The following is a 10099-nucleotide window of genomic DNA, read 5'->3' as shown; positions in this document are numbered from 1 at the left end:
CACTCTAAAACGAGAAACTAAGAACTTCTATGAGTAGTTTTCACTGCAGATTCTACAGGGTATCTCATAGCATCGGTCTACAAAGGGTAGTTCTGGTTCTTTCTAAAGGCATTTTTTCTAGAGTGTGACTCTCAATCAATATAGGGTAAGAATTAGAGATTGCAATTATTGCCTACATCAACCAAGCAAAGATTTATTCATTCAACAAACATTTTCATGAGTGTATACTATGAGCCAGGAATAGTTTTGCATGGGACACAGAGATGAACAAGGCATAATATATAACTTAGAAAGAACAAGACATAATATATAGCTTAGTGATTTTTGGATAATCATGGAACCATTATATCAGATGGATGTGCTAACTGGCACATGTATGGGGTATTATAGGAGTGCAGAGGAAGAATATAGACCTTGGAGTGAGGACTGAGCTTGGAGTGGGTAATTGGTAGGTTAGAAATGCTTCTAAGAAGTTACATTTCATCTTGGTCTAAAATTGAGTAGGACATGGGCAGGCCACCATGGCTTAGCAGGCAGATTTCTCGCCTGCTATGCTGGAGACCCAGGTTTGATTCCTGGTACCTGTCCATGCAAAAAATAAAAGAAAAAAAATACCAAATTGAGTACGACATGACCAATTGGACAGGGTGGAAGGAATTTCTAGGTAGAGAAAATACAATAAGCAAAGGAGTGGAGTAAAGCTCACAAGAAATAAATCACTGTGAATGCAGAGTGTGAAAATGAGGGGAGATGAAGCCAGAAGGATGGACCAAATTGTATGTCTGTGTGTGTTATGCTAGGGGCTGTGCAACATATTTTAGATGTGTTTTTGCTTAAACAAATTCAGAGTATAATGTAGCAGGAATAAATGGTAAGGCAAACTCAGTCTCATTTTTTCATTATAATTTGTTTCATCATCGTACACAACTTGTACTATGCACACACAATGTATACAATGTGAAAACATTGTTTTCTTCTGGTTTTATGAAATGAAAATACCTGAAATTTCAGTATATAAAGTTCTCCATGACTACTAGCATTCTTGTATACCAACAATAATCATTATGATGAAAATTTAAAAATTAGTTATCAGAATGAAATTTTGCCCAGATGTGCCACCTTGGCAGACTTGCCATCTCAGTGTGGAGTGGAGGTTCTGTGGAGTAATAAGTAGTGAGGTAAGTTAAAATGTAATGTCCTCCCCCATTTCTCCTTCCACACATTTACAGTTTTGAGTGGTAATGGAGGGTAAAATCATAAAGCTGTATTCAGCGCTTTTAGGTTTTCTAGTGCTTTCCCATTTATCTGTTTAAATATGAAATCTATATATTTCAATGGAAAGACAAGGAAAGTTTAATGCAACTTCAGTTCTCTTTATTTATGTTTTCTTATCTGAGTTAATATATCTTGGATTCAGCCTGTATTTAATAAAAAGAAAATATTTTTAATTAAACATAGGTTTTTATTGGCTGGAAAGTAGTCTCTAAAAATGGTTATTAACAAAGTATTTTCTGAATTTGACGGTGTACACAAATCCACTAGAAAGCTTATTAAAATTAGAAACAGAAGGCACCTTCAGAAATACTGATTCAGTAAATCTGGAATAAAGTCGTAGAATCTGGAATTTTTCATAAATTTCTCAAATGAAGAAACCATTCCTCATTTTGGAAACTTTGGCCTAGAGTTTGTGTTCCACAGTGCTAACAAGTTTCTCTCAACTTCCTCTCTCTCTGCCCTGGGACTTCTGGTCTCCATCTGCACAAAGGCCCAACAAAGCAAACTAGTTTGATAATTTGTAATGTTCTGATGAACAAGCTTTGTCTCAGGATATCTTTCTCAGAGAAGAGCCTATATGAAGGAATCAAAAAGCTTTGTGTCCAAGGGTGCACAGGTGGTTCAGTGCTGGAATGCTCATCTTCCATGCTGGAGACCCAGTTTGATTCCTGGACCATGCACCAAAAAAAAAAAAAAAAAGCTCTGTGTCGAGTGCTAATGATCTAATACAGAGCTGTATGGTCCTAAACAAGTCACTTGACCTGCAAACATTGTTTCAGAATGAACTGCTTAGCTGAGGCTTTATTTTGCAGAATCCGCAAAAGGGCAGAGAAAGCAAAAGCTCAAAGGTGGAGGAAGAGGGGAAATCTAGAGGAAAGAGATTGTAAGGTACTCCTGTGCAGAGCCCAGTCTGTCCTGTTCATAATTTTATCCCCAGTATCTACTGAATGCCTTTCTTACCACATAAGGTCAGGAAATATTTGTTGAATAAATGAGACTAATTTTGAGACTTAATTAAATTAAATTGTTAATTTAATTTAACATATGCCATACCTGCTATGAGTGATTTCAAAATAAGAGATGTTTTCTTGCAGATTAAGTTACCCTCAAAAGGGAGTAACTGAAAATAATATTAATACATTTACTAAAGGAAAATGCAAAGTCCTATGAGCTTCACTGTAGAGTTTTCACCCAGAGGAGGAAGAAATGATGAAAGGTGAATAGAGAAAGTACAAAGGGAAAAACTGAGTTGTTTGCAGTGTAGCTCAGGATAAATTCTGACTTCCCCAAATAATTTATCATATAGAGATTAATTTGGAATTAATTTCATTCTTAAACTGTAATTGGTGCTTTCAGTCAACTAATAGTATAGATACTTATTGAACGCTTACCAAATGTTAGGCTTTTGGAAAAGGGAGCTTTTTTTTTTCTTCTGATTATGTAACTAAAAACTCAAATTTAGTATCCAATTGGTAGTGGAACTGACAATCATTTTAAATTCTTTACTCTGGTCAGTGTCTACAGTGAGACAGGATATGTCTTGTTTTGGTCTCCTTGGCTGCTCAAGCAAATACCATGAAATGACTTGGCTTAAGCAATGGGAATTTATTTGCTCGCAGTTTTGAGGCCAGAAAAATGTCCAAATCAAGACATCATTAAGACAATGCTTTCTCCCTAAAGACTCTGTTGTTCTGTGGCTGGCTGCCATTAATCCTTGGCTCCTCTCTCAGGTGGCAAGACACATGGCCAGTCTCCTAGACTCCTACTTCTCTACTCTACTCCTTTCAGCTCCTTGCTTCCTATTGCTTTTTCTCTCACTAAATTTCACTGCACTTATAAAGGACTCTAGTTATGGACTTAAGACCCATCCCAATTGAGGTGGGCAATACCTTCTTAACTGACTATAACTTCATGGAAAGGAGCGGGGTTATGAAGGTTTGGGGCATGGAGTATTGGGCCGACCAACACCCAGGCTGCCTATGGAATTGGTGTGGCCAGCTGCCAAGGTTATGAAAACTGAGCTATTACAGACCCCAGACCCCCGCTGCCCCACAGCAGCATGCAAATACTACACTGCCTCCTAGGAGGCCAAGGCCAACCAGGCCAAGGGCCCTGCCACCCACGTGGCCTCCTACAGCCCAGGGAACTGCGCGGGCGGCTCAGACCCCCTCACCTCAGAGATCAACCAGCACCTGGGCCTGCTCTCCAAGGAAGGCAGCTGGGGCGTTGCTGCGGCGGTAGGAAAGGTGTGCGGGATCTGGAGAGCTCCTTTCTTCTCTGCCTTTTGAGTCCTAAGACTCCAGGGCGTGTCTGCCTGACCATAACCCCTACCGCTGGGGGTACAGACACGACTATAGGGCTCCAACCCAGATGGCGGCTACCGCGCTCAGGAGGCAACTGCCCGAACCTGGACGATGAGCTTAACCCCCTCGAGGGTTTCGCACCCTGCGGAAGCCAGGGCCGGGGCCGCTTCTAGGACCGAGGCAACCCCTGCACCTTCCTGGGCTGCGACCCCTTCCTGGGAGCCCATACCCACCCACTTGAGCGAAGCAGACCCCGCCCCTTTCCCCCCAGCCCGGGATTCCCGGTCCCGGGCAACCGCACCCAGGGTATGCAGGGCGCTGGCGGCTGCTGCAGCACCGTACCTTATGGGTGCTGCGGGTCCCAGGCCCAGAGGGGTCTGCTCAGGAGGCCAGAGTTCGGCAACTGCCTATGAGCCGGTGTGGGCAGAAAGCCAAGGCAGCTGCCTATTTACCAGAAGCTGGAGCTAAGCAGGCTGGGGCTGGCGGCGTAGGAGAATTCTCTGACAAGGATGATGGAGCTGGGGACCTCCGGTCGGTAGGAAGATTTCAGGGGTGCAGACGAGGGGGGTGACTGTGGCAGCAGAGGAGACAAGGCCATGTAAAAGAGAAGGGGGAAGCAGACGCGGACAGGGTGACCACGCGACCTGACAGCAGACAAGATTCAGTTAGCTGGCTCCGTGTGCGAGTTCTGCAGCTTTGAGGGAGAAGAAACCCAGAGCAAGTTTCACGAAGACGGGCTTGGTATTTAAGCACCAAGCTGCCTGACGAGACGATGGCGTTCTTGCAAGAATTCATCGTCAACAGGAATAAGGAAATCAGATCCTGTTTAGAGGTGTCCAGGAGCACTTGGTCAAGGAGATCCCGACCGCGCATTGCCTGGCCTGCGCCCTGCTCATGCCCCCCCGCACCTGTTCCACCAGCGGCTCCTCGTCTCAGCGGATCACAGCCGCAGCCGCTGGTGGGCTGCTGAATAGTACAGGTGTGTCCTGAACCACACACACACACACACACACACACACACACACACTCACACACACACACACACACACACACACACACACACACACACGAGGCTGGAACCGGACCTCAAGAGCGAGGGCCCTTTCACCAGTGAAGCCTTCGATGCAGATGTCCAAAGGGGGTGACAATTTAGGAGGCGAGAGAAGGAAGGGACACCTGAAGAGGTGGCTGCAGTAGTCTGGGATGAGCTGGGAAGGCCAAGGATGGGGAAGGGGCGCCAGGGCACTGATCCCGGGCAATGCCCACCCCACCCCCTGCACAGCCGTGGGCAGAGGAGACCGCAGTGTGTGGGACGGCGTCGGGGCCGGGCGCTGTCCACGCGGGGCCAGGGGCAAGGGCGAAGGGGCAGGGGCGGGGAGTGAAGCCCGGAGCTGCCGGGCTTTATACCTCAGCCTCACAAGTTGCCCCTACCCCCAAGGGGCTCTGCTGCCTCTACACTGAAATAGGAATCGTAAAAATTGGGTGATTAGGTGTTGATAGAATTCTGTTTGTGGAGCACAGCCACCGGCCAAATGCCCTATTCTTTCCTGATTTTTTTTTTTTGTCCTTGAGCAGCTCAATACCGGGAACATATCTAGCTTTATAAAGGATATATATATATATATATATATATATATATATATATATATATATATATATATATATATTTTCCTTTTGAGTTTACAGAATTTGCTTTGGCTTCAGTTTTGAAACTCCACTTTTCCCGTCCCTCTGTCCCAGGCGCGCCGCCGGCTGTGCTGAGCCCCCGGAGCGCAGCTGGGTTTCGGCGAAGTGGACAGTGGGTTCTGCCACCCCCGGGAGCGCTGCCTGGGCCTGCAAGCGGTGACAGCCCTGCCCCGCGTGCACCCCCACCGGCTCCTGGAGGAGGATGGTGCTTGCAGTAGAAATGGCTTCGTTAGAATTTCCCAATCTTAGGTTCTCAGTGAATCACCTTTACACTTCTTACCTCATCCATGCTCCACTTCTCCACTATGGATACCTTTTTTTTTTTTCAATTGAATTCTTTCCACTTAAATGTATTTAAGAAGAAAATTTGTCATTATTACATAAATAGCAAACCAGTAACGATTGCGGTAGGTAGAAGCTACAAGTAAAAAGTGACTACAATGAAATTAAAAAAGGTCCCATTTTAGATCAGTGCTTTCCCTTGGAACTTGGAGAGTGAAAAAGGGAGGCTGGCTGCGCTAGCAGCACACAAAGCGGCTCCCAGAAGACTGCCTCTCCCTTCTGAAATGATTTTGTTGTGCCCCTTTCTCCATCAACATTTCGCATTTCAGGAAGCAAAGGCCAGTGGTAAATAATGAGAAAAGACGCAAATACGTCCTTTGCATCTGCTGTGTACATTCATTATCAAAATGTCTATAGTATGGATCCTGTCTTCAGGGAGACTCACTGGAGCTGTGAGATGAACAGCTGAAAAAATCAATATTAAAGGAAAAAGTGAAATAAACTGCTGGATAACCAAGACCGAAGAACAGAAGGTCCTGCTTACAATGGGTTCACACCCACAGGAATGGATTAAATTTAAAAACATGTTTATCTGGGGGTACATACAACTTTCAACCAACACAGCCTTGCATAGGGCGTCCAAAGAGAGTGGAGGTGGGAGCTGAAATTCTGACCACATTTGCTCCCCCCCTGCCCCCCGCACCCTGGCACAGAGTATTGCCTGCTGGGAGGAAGTGGCACCTTTTTGTAATTTGTACAAATGCACCCTGTGGCCTACTGATAGCCCAGGCCTTTATGATGCTTTTGCTCTATTTTTGTTTTGTTTTGTTTTATGTGCATGGTCCAGGAATCAAACCCAGGTCTCCCATGTGCTAGGCCAGCATTCTACCGCTGAACCACCCATGCACCCTTTATGATATTTTGTTTTGTATTCTTTAGAGAATTGCTTTTTGAAAAGGATCAGTGTGTTTATTTGCAATGTACATCTCAACAGGGGATGAGAGGTAAGATTACAAAAATTTGGAAAACCTGAATAAATTGTTAAAATCTTAGATTTTTAAAGAAACATGTTTTGAAATAATTCATCTGTTTCACAAATAATAAAAGATTGCTAAAGGGTCAAGCTAATTTTTGTTCTGTTTGTATAACAGATGTGTTCACATTTGGAGGAGATGTATGACTTTGCTTTAAAAGATCCTTGATTTTTGGCATTAAATAGAAAGCTGTTATGTTTTCATATGCAAATATATCTGGATGAATAGTGACTAACCTTTTTATTTTAAAAAAGAATAAACATATATCCATTATTGTTATAGTACACTTAAAAATTTTTGAAATAAAATTACAATTTTATCAACACTTCAACATTTCAATATGGTTATTTTGGGAGAAGGAAAAGGTGGGGGCAGCAAGAGGGTAAGTATCTGACATCCGATCCTTCTCTTTTCAAAACATCTTTAAATTATCTTCTTCTCACATTCTGATCACTTACTGTTTTGGGAAAGTTTTATTCCCTTGAACGTTCTCTCTATGATAATGTTAGCTGTAGGAACTCTGCATACTCTGTTTACATGTAGTTCAGTCCATTTTTAAACCCAAGGCGCAAAGACCTGTGATTTTGGGACCAAATTTACTGAGTTCATGTGTTATCTTTAAGATGAGGCAGCCAGACTAGACCATTTTTATGGACCCTTCTTGGATTCTATGGTCTCTTAAGTTCCATTCTATGTGCAAATAACTTTCAGAGTAAGGAGCCTTACTTAGGGTCTTGTCGTCCATCCCCCCAAATGTTCAATATCCTCAGTAGCATCCTGGCAGAGTGACTGTCTCCCCTCACTGCACTCTTTCAGCGTAGGGGACTGCGGTCTCCCTGGAGAGTCCATTCCATGCTGGGCCAGTTCTGTGTGGAGGATTTCGCATATGCAGAGCTGGAATGTGTGTTGTAGTGACTCTTCACGTTTCAGGGATTTACCCATCTGAAATGTTCTTCTCTGATCTTCAGGGCTTTGTGATCTCAGCAAATCTCCCCCCATGTTTGTAGACGAAAAATAATGACTTTGAAAAAGTTCTTAGAAGATTGGCCTGAAAGGAGGAAACTATTCCTCGTCTGAAGGGAGGGTGTTGAAGGTTTTTTAGTGGTGGACCGACCCCATGAAGAGTGATGAACAAGACATGTCAATGGTTTTTTTTTATACAATGTTTTAATTTGAAAAAATGTGGAAAAATAAGCATTTTTAAATGGGAAAATCAGGGTCATAGCAATAGTAGAAGCATGACACTATATATTAAGATACTGATTTTTTGTAGCATACATGTTTGCATAAATACTATGAAAATATTTTATCAAAGGACATAATAAAATATTAGAATTGAAATAGAAAATAAGAATCAATACAAACAGAAAGAAATTCATTTTTCGTTGGTATATTATATCCTTTTTAAATTTGTTTTTTATTAGAGAAGTTGAGGTTTACAGAATAATCATGCATAAAATACAGGATTCCCATTTATTGCCCTATAATTGACACATTGCATTAATGTGGTAAATTTATTACAGTTGATGAAGCACATTTTTATCTTTGTTCTATTAACTTTAGCCCATGTTTAACTTAGGGTTCACTATGTGTGCAGTTCCACGAAATTTTTAAAAAAATTTTTATCTAGTAACATATGCAATCTAAAATTCTCCATTTTAACTTAACCTTCAAACATATAATTCAGTATTATTAATTGCATTCATTATGTTGGGTTGTGCTTGACACCACCCATTACCAAAACATTTCCAGTGTCCCAAGGAGAAACTGTACACATTTTAAGCCATAAGTCACTATTCCTTACCCCAGCTTGGCCCTCTGCTAAACTATATTCTATTCTGACTCTGAGTTAGCCGTTTTCTAATTATTTCGTATTAATGAGACCATACAATATTTGAGTTTTCATGCCTGGCTTATTTACCTCAACATTATGTCTTCAAGATCCATCCGTGTTGTATGTATTAGAACTTCATTCTTTTTCACAGTATTCCATTATGTTTATAAATCACATTTTGTTTATCCATTTGTCAGTTGATCAACACTTGGACTCTTTCCATCTTTTGCCAATTGCAAATAATTCTGCTATGAAAATCAATGTACAAATATCTGTTTCTATTTTGAGTACCTAACCTAGCAGTGGAATTGCAGGGTCATATGGCAATTCTATACTTAACTCAATGAGGAACGGCTGAACTGTCTTCCACAGCATTCGCACAATTTTATATTCTCACAAGAAATTAATGAGTGTTCCTATTTTTCCACATCCTCTCCAACACTTGCAATTTTCACGTTTTTAATAGCAGCCATTCTAGTGGGTGTGAAATGGTATCTCGTTGTAGTTTTGATTTGCATTTCTCTTATGGCTAATGATGCTGAGCATTTTTTCATATGTTTTTTGGTAATTTGCGTATCTTCTTTGCAGAAATGTCTTTTCAAGTCTTTTGCCTATTTTTAAACTGGATGGTTTGATTATTATTACTGAGTTAATATTTTGCATATTAAACCCTTATCGGATATGTGGTTTCCAAATATTTTCTACCATTAGATTGTCATTTTACTTTCATGATAAAGTTCTTTGCAGTGCAAAAGTATTTAATTTTGGTGATGTCCTGTTTTGTTTTGTTTGTTTTGTTGCTTATGCTTTGTAAAATCTAAGAAAACTTTATCTAATACAAGGTCCTGAAGATGTCTCTGTATTTTTTCTTTAGGAGATTTTTAGTTCTCATTCTTATATTTCAGTCTTTGATCCATTTGAGTTGATTTTTGTATATGGTAGGAGTTAGAGTTTTGCCTTCATTCTTTTGCAAATGGAGATGGTTTATCTAGCATCACTTATTGCAGAGACTATTCTTTCACAATTGAATGGTCTTTTCCTCCTTGTCAAGAATCAGATGGTTATAAATGCAAGGATTGATTTTTGAACTCTCAATTCAATTAATTGGTATACATGTCTATTCTTGTGTCATTATCATCCTGCTTAGACACTGCAACTTTGTAATAAGTTTTAAGGTTGGGAAGTGTGATTCCATCAAACTTTGTTCTCCCTTTTCAAGGTGGTTTTGTCTATTCAGAGTCTCTTACCCTTCCATATAAATTTGATGATTGGTTTTTCCACCTCTGAAAAGAAAGTTGTTGGACTTTTGATTGGGATAGCATTGAATCTGTAAATTGCTTTGGATAGAATTGACATCTTAGCTTTATTTAGTCTTCGAATCCGTGGACATGGAAAGTCTTTCCATTTATTTTGCTCTTTTATTTCTTTTGGCAATGTTTTGTAATTTTCTATGTACAAGACCTTTACATCCTTGGTTAGAATTATTCCTAGATATTTGATTCCATAAGCTGCTATTTTAAAATAATTCTTTCTTTGTTTCTTCTTATAGTTAATTGCTAGTATATAGAAACACTATGATTTTGAGTGTTGGTCTTCCTGTCCTTTGTATTTGACAGTTCCATGTGATAGGGCATTTTGTCCTTCAAGTTTATACTGTTTGATGTGTTTTCTGAGCTACTTAGATG

At 40.9% G+C, this 10099-nt stretch overlaps 1 pseudogene; it reads left to right on the top strand.

Moving 5' to 3' along the window:
* Positions 1-630: 630 nt before the first annotated feature.
* Positions 631-5424, top strand: LOC143690712 (A-kinase anchor protein 8-like; annotated as a pseudogene).
* Positions 5425-10099: the final 4675 nt, after the last annotated feature.

Source organism: Tamandua tetradactyla, chromosome 7, assembly GCF_023851605.1.
Source record: "Tamandua tetradactyla isolate mTamTet1 chromosome 7, mTamTet1.pri, whole genome shotgun sequence".
NCBI classification, from domain to species: domain Eukaryota; kingdom Metazoa; phylum Chordata; class Mammalia; order Pilosa; family Myrmecophagidae; genus Tamandua; species Tamandua tetradactyla.
Note: the sequence above shows the minus strand (reverse complement) of the source record. Positions and strands in the feature narration are given on the sequence as shown.